Here is a 12,858-nt window from a genome sequence, read left to right on the forward strand (position 1 = left end):
ACTGGTCCTGTGTTTTGTGGTTGAGACCTATGTGCTGCTGATTTGCATTCCCTCCTCCAGTGTCCTATTTTTCCACAATAAAAACATACGTCTCTACTCTTATCTTTCCGTCCTCTGAAACTTCCTTGCTGTGCTGGAGCGGATGATCCTGCATACATTCGTTTTTTCACTTTCCTCTGAGCCTTCAACATCAAAATTCAGCATTATCTTAACACTTTTAGCTTTCGTGGTAGTATCTGCACTGGCCTTCAGTTTTACTGACCTGTTTTCTGGCGATAATCGTTCGGGATAGGGCTCCGGAAATAAATTAGAATGCATTGAACTTACAGTTCTTAAGTTGTAAACAAAGTCAGTCACGTAAGTACTTCCGCATGTTCTGGATACGTAATCATGGAAGTCTTCACCGATTCGCGGACGTAGGTTACACGTCACCGGAAGTGGGAGTTGTACTGAGCCGTTATTTGAGACTTTATTTATTTTATTTTTTTTTTGTTTTACAGTTAATTTCGATTTTTTTTCTCAGACCTGTCTGAGTTTTTTGAATTATTCTGACCCATGTTCAGTGATTTCCAGAGGGGTTTACACGCTTTGAAGGATTTATGTTAGTATTTTGCTGTGGCACAGCTGAGGTTACTTTAAATTTATTGCTAGCAATTTTTGTTTGGGTGAGCAACTTCTCACTTAACGAGCAGCTTCTCGCAATACAACAGGCAACTTCCTGTGTCTTTCTGCTTTTAATTTACTTTATTCGGGGACTAAGGAAGTTGTCAGTGTATCTCTCTGGATCACTAAGTGAAACTTCGTCAGCATATCCCGTTTCTTTTATAGATCGATCACTGAGAGAGGTATAATACGGTCTTATATAAATATTAAAGACGTGTATTTACCTTCGTCAGCCGATCCCACTTCTGACACCAAATTGAAAGAAATCTCCGTCCCGGGTTCATCCGTGGATCGGGTTTCCTCCGAGGCGTGATCACCGATAAGCAGAGTTTTGTCCTTTCCTTATAAGATTCCTAATTATTCAAAGTAACGCTCAAGTATGCCGTTCAGCGGGTTAGTTACAGCGCCGGGAGCAGTTAGGAGAACAAAGTGATACATAGACTGTTTCAGGTTGCTCTCCCACAATCAACTCAAAGGTTTATTCAGTACAACAGTTTATATAGAGGAAAAAAAAGGTTCGTGTGTCAGCAGATTCTCAGTTCAAACCGGTACAGACCAAATAAGGAAACGTCTTCCTGCCTTCTGAGCAAAGAAGTATCCTTTGTGTAGTTTATCAGTTCAGCTACAATTTATGATCATTCCAGCAACATACACTCCTAGACATAGAATACAGAGTTCTTTCATTAGTGAATTCTGAAACAAACCACCTGGCCTTTAACAAGCTCTTTTCTAGGAGATAAAGAAGGGAGGATGGGAGTAAAGAAGTGATCTCTGTGGTGTTTTCGACCTTGAGGTACCATCCTGTGATTCTTACACATTAATTCTTGGGTCACAGAGAAAGAGAAAAACAACTAGTAAATGGGCCTTATTGAGTAACAGTTTTCCTGTATAATATCACTATAAAACAATATCCTGTAAATGCTACCATGGTATCAAAATATCACAACAATTACTACTCTAAAATATGAATTACATCTGTAATAATCACATACATGTAATAGAATGTTAATAGTAGGCTACATTTCCCTTTTTTAGGAAATGACCTGTATGTATCTGTGTGAAATCAATAACAGGATCAAGTGCTGCATTATCTTCAGTTACATTGATGTTATTTATTTATGGTGAAACAGTGGTGGAATATCGCTGTTGCTTTCGTATAAATGAAGCGGACATACCTGCGTGGCCGCGATCTAATCCTGTTTACATAAAGTAAACCTGCTCCCGAGCAGGTTTACGCTTACGGCTCTATTGCTATGGCAGCAAGTCCCGGATGAGCTTCGGGGAACCGAACGATCCAAGATCACGCGAAATCGTCAACAATCTAATCCAGCTAACTTACTTAGCGAGGTACGAAGAACGGGCCCCTGGTGTCCCACACAACAACTCAATGTCCACTATGTGAAGGAGCCAAACACATGCCTTCTCCTCTCGTTAACTGAGATAAACTGTTGGCATGTTTGTTTTACATCTATACTGTCCAGTCTCTCCTGGTGGACATACAGCAGAATTGTTTAATCTCATTTCAGTCATTGTTGACCACGTTAGACATATAATTTTAACAGCCTCTGTAAACTAATATCCTGGCTTGCTCGAGGCTGCCGTTTTCTCTGACAGTTTCGATCAAAATTAGAAATGCTGCTCTGAGACTGAGATAACTAATAGTGCTCCCTGTTGTGCAGTTAGTTTCCAAAACACGTTATTCATGGTTACATACAGTTTTAGACTGATGTGGGCCAAAGCCTAGCATAGCCTGTAACGTTATTATGACGGACACATTTTATGAGTGAACTTGGCTTTAAGTGACTTACAGGTTTCTTTGAAAAATACTTTCTTATATCCAGGTTCTTCCTTTGTGCTGCCATCCTCCCTTGCAGGTCCTCGCAGTTCAGGGGTCTGTTCTTCATACCTCGCTAAGTAAGTTAGCTGGATTTGATTGTTGACGATTTTGCGTGAGCTTGGATCGTTCGGTTCTCCGAAGCTCATCCGGGACTTGCTGTCATAGCAACAGATCCGTAAGCGTAAACCTGCTCGGGAGCAGGCTTACTTTATGTAAACAGGATTAGATCGCGGCCACGCAGGTATGTCCGCTTCATTTATACGAAAGCAACAGCGATATTCCACCACTGTTTTACCATAAATAAATATTATCAATGTAACTAAAGATAATGCAGTACTTGGGGTCCATTCTTCGTACCTCGCTAAGTAAGTTAGCTGGATTTGATTGTTGACGATTTCGTGTGATCTTGGATCGTTCGGTTCCCCGAAGCTCATACGGGACTTGCTGTCATAGCAACAGATCCGTAAGCGTAGACCTGCTCGGGAGCAGGCTTACTTTATGTAAACAAGATTAGATCGCGGCCACTCAGGTATGTCCGCTTCATTTATACGAAAGCAACAGCGATATTTTGCCACTGTTTTACCATCAATAAATATTATCAATGTAACTAAAGATAATGCAGTACTTGATCCTTTTATTGATGTCACACAGATACATACAGGTCATTTCCTAAAAAAAGGGAAATGTACTATTAATCATTCTATTTCATGTATTTGATTATTTCAGATGTAATTCATATTTTAGAGTAGTAATAGTAAATTACTTAATGTAATCAAGATGAGAGACCACGGCTATAAAAGCGAAGGTGGATTTGGGAAGTCTGTCGCAGCCATGTCCTGTCCGTATCCGCGAGCCACCCATTGCGGAAGGTGCAAGATTGATAAGGAGAGTTTTCAGAATTCAGCGTATATTGCGGGACAGACAGGATCCTTTATCTCAGCGCGACAGTGTGCTCATAGAGAGATATCGATTTTCCCGTGAGGGTATTATTTACTTAACCAGCTTGTTGACGAGGGGGTGCAGGACCACCACCTGTCTTTTTTTTGCTCTGCCCTTTTCTTGGTTGCTGTTATAAACAAACAGATTACTTCAGGGTCTCTTTTCAAGAGACTAAAAGCAATATAAGTGATAAATATTACCATTCTGTAGAATATTCTTATATTTCACTTTTACTTGTTCCCATGTTCTAGTGGGTCCTGTTGTGGCTCTGATGTGAAAGAGGATATAATGTAATATAATATAATGTGATATAATGTAATATAATATAATAAATTTACCCTACCGCCTACTGGTGTTGGCCAGAGGGGCCGATGGCGCGATATGGCAGCCTCGCTTCTGTCAGCCTGCCCCAGGGCAGCTGTGGCTACAACCGTAGCTGCTTCCACCAGTGTGTCAATGTGAGAGTGAATGAATAGTGGCATTGTAAAGCGCTTTGGGTGCCTTGAAAAGCACTATATAAATCCAATCCATTATTCTTATTATTATTATTATTAAATTACTTACGAGTTTAATTTGTCAGCAACTTTCTGCCAGCCCTCTCTCCTTGCTTTTGCAGCCTTTGCAGTGTTCCCTTGCGTTTTAATTAAACTCTGAAACTCCTGAAATCCCTCAATCAAGAGTTCTTGCTCTGCTGCCGAAAAATACTGAGCGCGCTCCTTCGACATTTTCGCCGACCAATCAAAGGGTTGCCGATCAATGTTTCTACTATCGATGCGTAGCCCCTGTTACAACACCCAGTGATCTCACATTACTTCATCCAGCTATACTAATCGTCAACAACAGGTGTGTTCGGAGAACCGGAATAGCGAGCTCAAAGTTAGCGCGATGATTTGATCTTGGATGTGTCATTTGATCTTGGATGTAGTAAGCGAGGTACGAAGAACGGACCCCAGGTTTGCTGTTGCTAAAACTAAACAGAGCTCCCTTAAAGGCACAGCCAATCACATTGGCCATATTTGTTACATGATGTAGGACTACAGTGGAGAATGTAATTTAACTCTTTCTCCCACTTTGACAGATCTTTTTTTTTCTTTCTTTTTATGTGTTTTTCTTTTACTTGAAGAGATCAAATTATTGGTGGGTAAAATTCAATAATCGCTGGATATTGGTGGGGACATGTCCCTTCCGTCCATGCCAAATCTACGCCCTTGGTCTGTTAAGTTCAGTGTCTTGTCTGGTTCTCTGTGTCTGTAAGTTTCCTGTTTTATTCTGAAGGTCTCTGTCTGATGTGAGTGTGTTCAGTTTACGTTTCCCCTGTCTCGTCAGCTCTGTCATTACTGTCATTATTGAGAACCCACAGCTAGAGAAAAGGCACATAGCTCAAAGAAAGAACTGGTGTCTACGCAAAACACAAAACTCAGCTAAGAGCCTACACTGAAAAAAAAAGTTATTTCAATTTACTTGATTTTATTGTGTACATCGGTCCCACATAATATGAACAAGTATGACTGACTTAATTTTCCACTTTCCCTCAAGTAATTAATGCTTGTCAAATCAAAGTATTTTATTTACATTAGATTACTTAAAAAAATCATGTTTGATGTACTAATATTAATCGGTTATCTTAACATCAATGTATTGCATAATGTCAATATATTTTAATGTTTAACACCAACTTATTTTTATTTGCCAGTCGTACGCAATGATATTATGTAATGTAAACACATTGCAATTATGTTCCTGCAACACAACTTATGGCTTTAAATCCTACTTAATTTTTTCAATTGAAATATTAACTGATCATTATTGACAAAAAAAAGGCAAAGACTGTGAGTGCTACTGAACAATTCACCTTTATTAAACTGTAACAGCAGTGAAAGCAGCAATTCTGCCATGAACAAATCCAAAATCACATCCATATAAACTTGTTAACACATTTTTAAATAGAGCCTGCAGAAATAACTAAAAGAAAAAGTTAGTTTGAGAATATATTTGCAAATATATCACAAAAAACTGACCTCAGCAGCAAATAAAAGAAAGTGCTTATAGATGATCCTGTCATCTCTTACATATAACATTTGAATTAATTACACAATTGAAAATGTAAACTAAATTAAGACTACCTGAAAAAAAGCAACACGCTTTTATGAGTAAACAGATTTACAAAATATAACTTGTGTATTATTTGACAACAGTTTCAGCTTCTGTACAAGTATTTATCTGTACAAGATTTCAACTAAGTTGAGCCTTAAATGACATTGTTACATAACTAATACCAAACACCTACATGAATTTTAATCTTCATTTTAAACATGTAAGCAGGACATTAAGGTTGACTTAGAACATATTGCTAAAAATCGTCAGTAAAAATTTCTTAGAACATGATACCAAAAGGAAGAATCATCCTGCATTGCAGTCACATGAGGGGAAAGCAATAAAAACATAAGCAGTATAACGTTACTGAACACAAAATGAAAAACTGCAAAGAATTGCAGAAGTGCAGTCTTTGACTTCTCAATGAAACAGATGGTTTTTGAAAGCAAGAACTTTAGAGAGTTTAGCTCCATCCAGTTCCATGAAAACTTTCTGGAAAACGTCAAAGTTGTAGCGCAGGTCCGCAGGGTAAGCAAGGTTTAATGCATACATGAGTCCAAATAGCATTATCACAGCAAATGCTACATTATCCAAAGTCTTCGCCACCCTGATGCCTGCAAGGACAACTCTTGTTCATCTGCTGAAGCTTGCTCTTTAAGAAGATAAATTCAAACAGTGGTGTCTTCAACAGTCTCACTGATGGCACGTTCTTCGATGCCCTGTAAAAAAGAAGCCACGTTAGTCATTTCATGCCAAGTAAGTAATATGACAAACTGTGGAAAGTCTGAAAAAAAAGAAGAAAAAAAAAGACAAGTACATACCACATACTCCCGGATAAGCATGCCAGCGTCTTCACCCATGTAGATACACACTCCCTTGACAGACGCAGCATCAACATCTTTGCACTGAAATGAAATGTATGTAATTAGCATCTTCATTCAGCCCTTGTCCTTCATTTAAGTTTTAATAGTGTACTTTACATGAATGTTTTTAAAGTAAAGGCACACAAATTAATAATAGGTTTACTGGCAATTAATAATAAGTTGACAAAGTGAAGGTTAAAAAAACAAGCAGATGTAAAAATACAATATGAGAGAATTTATCATGGGAAAACATTTGAAATTCAGGCTTTATCACTTACATTATCCATTTATGCCACAATTCTTTTCAGTATTAGTCCAAGCTCTCCTCTTCTGTTGACCAACTTCACCAGGTTGTCCAAGTGGAGATCCAGCTGAGCCAGGAACTTTGTTTGAGGGGGGATGGTGGCAATTCTCTTAAACTCAGTGTTGATCTGAAAACATGAGCACAGAGGAATGAGCTTCAAAGGTTTACTACCTGGAAGAAGGCTGCAATCACTCATACTGAAGAAATGGGCTGTCAAATAACAACTGTGCCTTAACCATTTTAGGCTAATACCACAAGAACACCGTGTATGAGGCAAACCTTACCTCATGGAAATCAAATAGATCAGGCCATCTTGCCATGAAAGCCTCCACCATTGGTGCATCATGGACAACTCCATGTCTTCTGTATGAAAAAGTCTTTTCCATCTTGAGTTTCACCAACTCTGTTACTCTTTTTTTATGTCCATGTGGTGGGCTTTGGCATGTCAATAGCTTTAAGAGTCCCTTTGTCTGCTACTTCTGAAACTGAGGTGAGGTTAAGAAACTCATTCCCAAACAAGGAATCCATAAACTGAAGTCTGAAACTGCCCTGAAGACAACACTGTCTCTTGACTTCAACGATGAGATCCTCAGTTGATTCAGGCGCTCCATTAGAGAGTGAGCCAAAACAGTCTTTAGGACCATAGGACTGTAGGCAAAAAAGAATGACATATTCAGAAAGAATCCTTTCAGTTTAGTTTTCATAAAGCTATCCATACCCAATAGTCAAAGTTATAAAGATCAGACATAAAAAAGAAGAATTTATCTAATGAAATACATGCGACTGAACCTATTACACTTATATGAACACCTTTTATTTCTATATGCCTTTTTAAAGTCACAATGTGGACTGATCCAATCTCATAGACAACCAATGGATAAGTTTCAAGGAGTTCACAGAGTGAAATGAGAGTGAATATTCTTGATGATACTGGGTTGAGCTCAAAAGCTCTGTCGTGCTCTCTGTACCAGCCACCAAGCTCTCTGACAATGTAGAATATGCTGTGGTACAATGCAGATATGGTTTTTCAGTATTCTGGCAATCCACCTGCTGCCCTTTGGGCCAGTACCATTCCATTTCTATAAGTTATGCCCTTTAATGTCACACACTGTGCAAGGTTGACCTCTAGAATGTCAGGGAATATGTACCTAATGACTTAAGCTATCTCCTCTTTAACTCTTTAAATCCACTAGAAAGGCCGATACAGCTGAGCTCTCTAATTCAGACTTGCCAAGAGATGGGGAGTTTAGATAGTAAGCTAGCATCATCTGATGTTTTGACTTCTGTAATCATAAAGGTAAAAATTCTACCATCACAAAAAACATTAATTTTAATTGAAAAAAGGTATTCCAGTCCAGAAGAGCATCAATGGTTTCTTTAAAGTACCAATCTTTCCCTCATTTATACATAATGTTTTGAGAAGCAGCTCACATATGTTCTACACAAACTAGAAAAAAAGAGGGGGGGAAAGGGTCCTAATTTGTTTTGGGCCGATGTTGGAAAATTCACAATACATCACTTAATAAGACATAGTCTGTTGAACAAACTTATCTCCTTGTAGATATCTGCTGTATTATTTGGCCGTGACCAATAGAATAGTCAAGTAAGTGACACTTCACCTAAAACAATGACTAAATGGAAAAATGATTTGGCATTTATGGGCACAGGTTCTTAAACCCACGTCTAAGGTGGCAGGATCCTTATTATAACTGCTGCGTGTCAGCAGCAAGAATTAAGGTATAGCACTGTGGGGCTCCCAGCTTCTTAAACTCTGACGGTTACAGCCGGACTAATTAGCCACTGTAGCCATAACTAGCACGAGTAACACAAACACTACTGCGCTCTCTCAGTGATGTTTTAACTTGCTAAGCCATCAAAAACGTCAGTGCTCTCTGTCACATGCATAAATTCCATATCTGACCGACAACAGCTGCAATTTGTTACTATTTTTCAGTTTTAGCCACAAAGCTAATACCAACTTTAGCTAGCACTGTAAAAACAACATGTAGATGCATTACAGATTAATTTTTATATAGCATGCACTACAACACATCTGTGAAAACGTACCCAACTAAAACAAATGTATTTAAATTACTTACCTTCTCAGTATGCCTGACTCAGTGCCAAAGGTTGCATGTGGCTAAACAGTCTTCCAGAATCTGGCGGTCAATTGCGCTCTCCTTAAATTATGTTGTTGTCTTATTGGATAAGACTCTAGGTCTTATTATCCAATCATATTTAGTTGTTGTCTTTGAATATATTGCATCATTTCCGGTTGTTGTCAAACATGATTACAATGGTTTTAGTATTCTAATTTAGTCACTTTAAATCAATGCAAGAAAAATGAGTAGTCTCAGTATTGTTTATAATCAAGTAAATGGTACTTTATTTAATCATGTAAATAAGAGAAACATGAAAGGCTTGTGTAGCATTAACTAAATTCATTTGTGCAAATTCAAAAGCCTGCCAATTCCCATTTTTTCAGTGTACTTTAAATAGTGTCTTTAGGCACTTTGTTTCTAGCAGCCTATTGCAAAAACATACAGTTTGTTTAGTTGAATCTATAACAAATGTAAAGTTAGTTGCATTTAGCAGACATATAGTTGTACTTCTGCCAATAATCAAGATTATTCGCAAAGAATCATTAGCTTTATAAATCTGAGGAAGTTGAGGAGCAAAAAACATAAATAAGTGTCAGGCCTAAAAAATTACCAAAGACTGAGGATTAGTATCTGAAAGTCATGTCCTTAAGAGATGTTTCCTGTTTGTCATGCAAAATATTGGACCAAGCTCAGCACTCACATAGCAGAGATTTCACAATTAGGTGCTGGCTCTCTAGATAATGCCTCTTATCCCAGTGACACACAAGGGGGAGCTTGTTTATTCACCATTGAGAAGACACCCAACACTGTGCTTCCAAGAGGGTCAGTAACCCTGCATATATCTTCACTTATGGTGTAACATCTCTTTTCCACTATAACAACAGCTGTATGTTAAAACAACACAGCACAATATGCAGGAACAAAACTAAGTAAGTTTCATAACAATAACAGATACAGCAAAGACAATTTCCTTAAACTTAACATGAAGCACAGTTTGCCAGAGGCATGATGGGAGATAACATACAGATTACAACAGATTACATTCAGCCAAATCTTGGAGGTTTTGGGGAAGGCAATGCTGGCAAGGCCTTTTTTCCTCTATGGGCTATAAACCCACACCTGCCGGGTGCAAGACCTTCCCCCCTTCTTTGAGTATTATGTTTCTCATTGACCAGACACTCAGCTGTGGTAACAGCACTCTGGGCGGCAACAGTATATGCTTCAGGTCTCTTGGTGAAGTAGTCCATGGCAGGAAAAGGACATAGCGGTTCCCTAGGTTAGTGGTAGGGAAACGGCCAAGGATGACTACCCCAACACCTTCCATGGGAGCCCCCACCTGATACTGTTGCAAGTGGGGGCCATTCTGATGGCCCCTTCTGGGCAGTGCAAGCATCATACTGATGGAGCTCTACATCTTGGTGATACCCTGGCCAGTAGAACCAGGACCGAAGTCTTTGCAAAGTTATGGTGACTCCGAAGTGACCCGCAGCCACCGAACCACGAACCAGGTGGAGCACATTGGTATGTAGCTGATGAGGCACCAAGAGCTGGAAAACCTCACGGTGGCCCCCGTTTGGTTACTCAGTGATTCTTGAGATAAGGGACAAAACATGTCCGCCAGATAAAACCCAATTTTGGGGTTAAAAATATGAATACAAGTGTTAACCACACTGACTAACAGACAAACCAAGGCAATGTTTATGCAACAAAAGCATGAATTTGCATTTTTTATACATATATATTTATTTTAAATGGTACAATAGATTACCAGTACCTTAAAAATCCATTGTCCAGAAGCAGGTGTGATAATATTAAAATACAGGGAAAAAAAGTAAAAGTAATGTAAAATTAAACATCATGGCTCTCGTCACTAAGTATTTAAGTCAATAACATTATATAATATCAAAAATATGCAATTGAAAAAAATTTTCCCTACTTTTTTCTAGTAGAAAAGAATCGGGAATTATTGTGGGTAGCTTACACTCTGAGGACCCCTTTACCACTTCCTGTTTGGTACACATGCCATGAGGTCACTGCTGTGATAATTTATTTTATTTTTATTTCATTTATGACACACCTTTCTGATAAAACTCTGTGTCACAACCATAGCGCGTCAACACCAAAGTCGATGTAAACCAAGATTTATTTATTTTGTTTTGTAAAAAGAGCTTAATTTAGGTAGATTGTAGAGGCCATAAACAAATGATGAAAAACAAGATGGTTTCTGTCAGAAAAACATGACGTCAACACCATCAGGATTTTTTGTCTGACGGTGTTGACCCTTTTTCTAATGGTGTTGACAAATGTCACAAAAGTGTGCTATTCACCATTTATATGAAGTTATTTTTTACTAATATTTCAGATATATTACTTCCTGTGTGTTTTACTGATATTTCTGCTTCACAGATGTGTCAAATATTATCAAATTTGACTTATCTTGAATCTCATTGTTTATGTATACATTATTAATTCTGTAGGAAAATGCTTAGTACTCTGCATTTAACCCATTCACTCAGTGATGCAGTGGGCAGCTACCAATCCAGGATAGCCGCTGTTGGTTGAATGCCCAACCTTCCGATCATGTGGCATCTACTGAGCTATCTCTGCCCCGAGAGCTGTTCTTTAAGTGATGATGTATGAATCCTGCTTCCGGGCCCAAACTACTCTGTGTTTATTAAGCCTGTTGTGCTGTTAAAATGTTTTAATGCTTTTTATCTTGTTCTATTACATCTGAGCAAGCCCCTAAAAACAGTCAGTGATCACTGTCAGCCTAACCGAACCCTCACATTAACTTTTATCAAGTGGAAAAAAGTTAGCATTCATTCAGCTGGTATATCATGTTTAGGGGGAAACAAGCAATCTAACTTCTAACTCTGTTAAATTTCATATATTCTGTTTTCATGGATGCCTGGATGTTACACCTGGTAGAGCCACACACTGATCATTTTATTAAAGATGAAAGAATTTAGACAGTTTGTAACTCTCAGTGATGCCGCAGAGATCCTTTGACTTTGGGATCTGCAGCAGAGTTTGGACCTGGAAATGACTAATGACATCAGACTTAAAGACCGGATAGCATTTCTATTGCTTAATGCATAATTGTGTTGTGAATATTCATCCTTAATTTGTAAAAAAGCATAAGGTTCAGAAAAATTATAGTGATTATAAAATGGTACATTTCAGACTAGAATGGCAAAGGGGAACCTGTCAGTAGAGGAATGAAAGAGAAGGAACAGGGATGATCAAAAAAGAAGGAGAGAAAAAATTAACAGCCAGCTTGAGTTTCTCATAAAGGAAAGGGAAAGATGGAGAAATAGAGTGAAAGAGGGAAAAATAAAGAACATCAGTGATCTGAAAGGACAAGAAAAAAGGTAGAAGAGAAGGTTTTGGAAACAAGCACAGAGAGACAAAAGGAGAGAAAGTACAGCAGGGTCCACAACCACAGAGTACTTTAGGAATCAAGGAGTAGTAGGCAGCTACTTGCTGGTGAACTGTTAAGATGTAGAACTTGACATGTGCAAAAACAGAATTGTTATGATGTGTCTTGTGACATTACAAAGGTTGCTAAGGTTTAATGGTCATTTTGAAAGAAATAAAATCTTGTTTTCTACTAGTGTGTCACCACCATTAGCACCTTGTCAACTGGAGTTTTTGTTTATTTTTCTCTTTTGGAGAACCATATAGTTTCCTCCCTCATGATCTTCCAATAAAAATACGTAATTTTCTCAATAAATGTGTAATTTGCATCCTGCTTAATATGATTGTTTCTTATAGAGATTAAATACAAGCTTCTGAAAATATGTATGACTGTAACTCTAATAATAAACAGCCAAAACAATCTTACTTTTAAATGTAGTATAATTACTTTGAAAACATATGTGCATAAAAAATAGAATAGAGAAGCTGCTAATAGTCAAAATAGCTGAAACAACTTAATTTAAAATATATATTTTTGCATTTCTTTGTGTCTGACGGTGTTGACAAAAACCTTGCACTTCTCCAGCAAAAGCATAAATTATTAAAAAATGTTTCACCTGGGAGATTGTACCAAAACAT

General features: G+C 38.1%; 1 long non-coding RNA gene and 1 pseudogene across 1 annotated transcript in view; one reads left to right on the plus strand and one right to left on the minus strand.

Annotated features, from left to right (window-relative positions):
• The window catches only part of LOC146649391 (uncharacterized), a 31,274-nt gene that overhangs the window by 14,159 nt on the left and 4,257 nt on the right, over positions 1 to 12,858 (plus strand). The window lies entirely within an intron of this gene.
• Positions 5,870 to 7,777, minus strand: LOC146649392 (uncharacterized; annotated as a pseudogene).

The sequence above is a fragment of the Rhamphochromis longiceps genome, linkage group LG17 (genome assembly GCF_057381845.1).
Source record: "Rhamphochromis longiceps isolate RC_006_pf linkage group LG17, R_longiceps_female_GT1.1, whole genome shotgun sequence".
Taxonomy (NCBI): Eukaryota; Metazoa; Chordata; class Actinopteri; order Cichliformes; family Cichlidae; genus Rhamphochromis; species Rhamphochromis longiceps.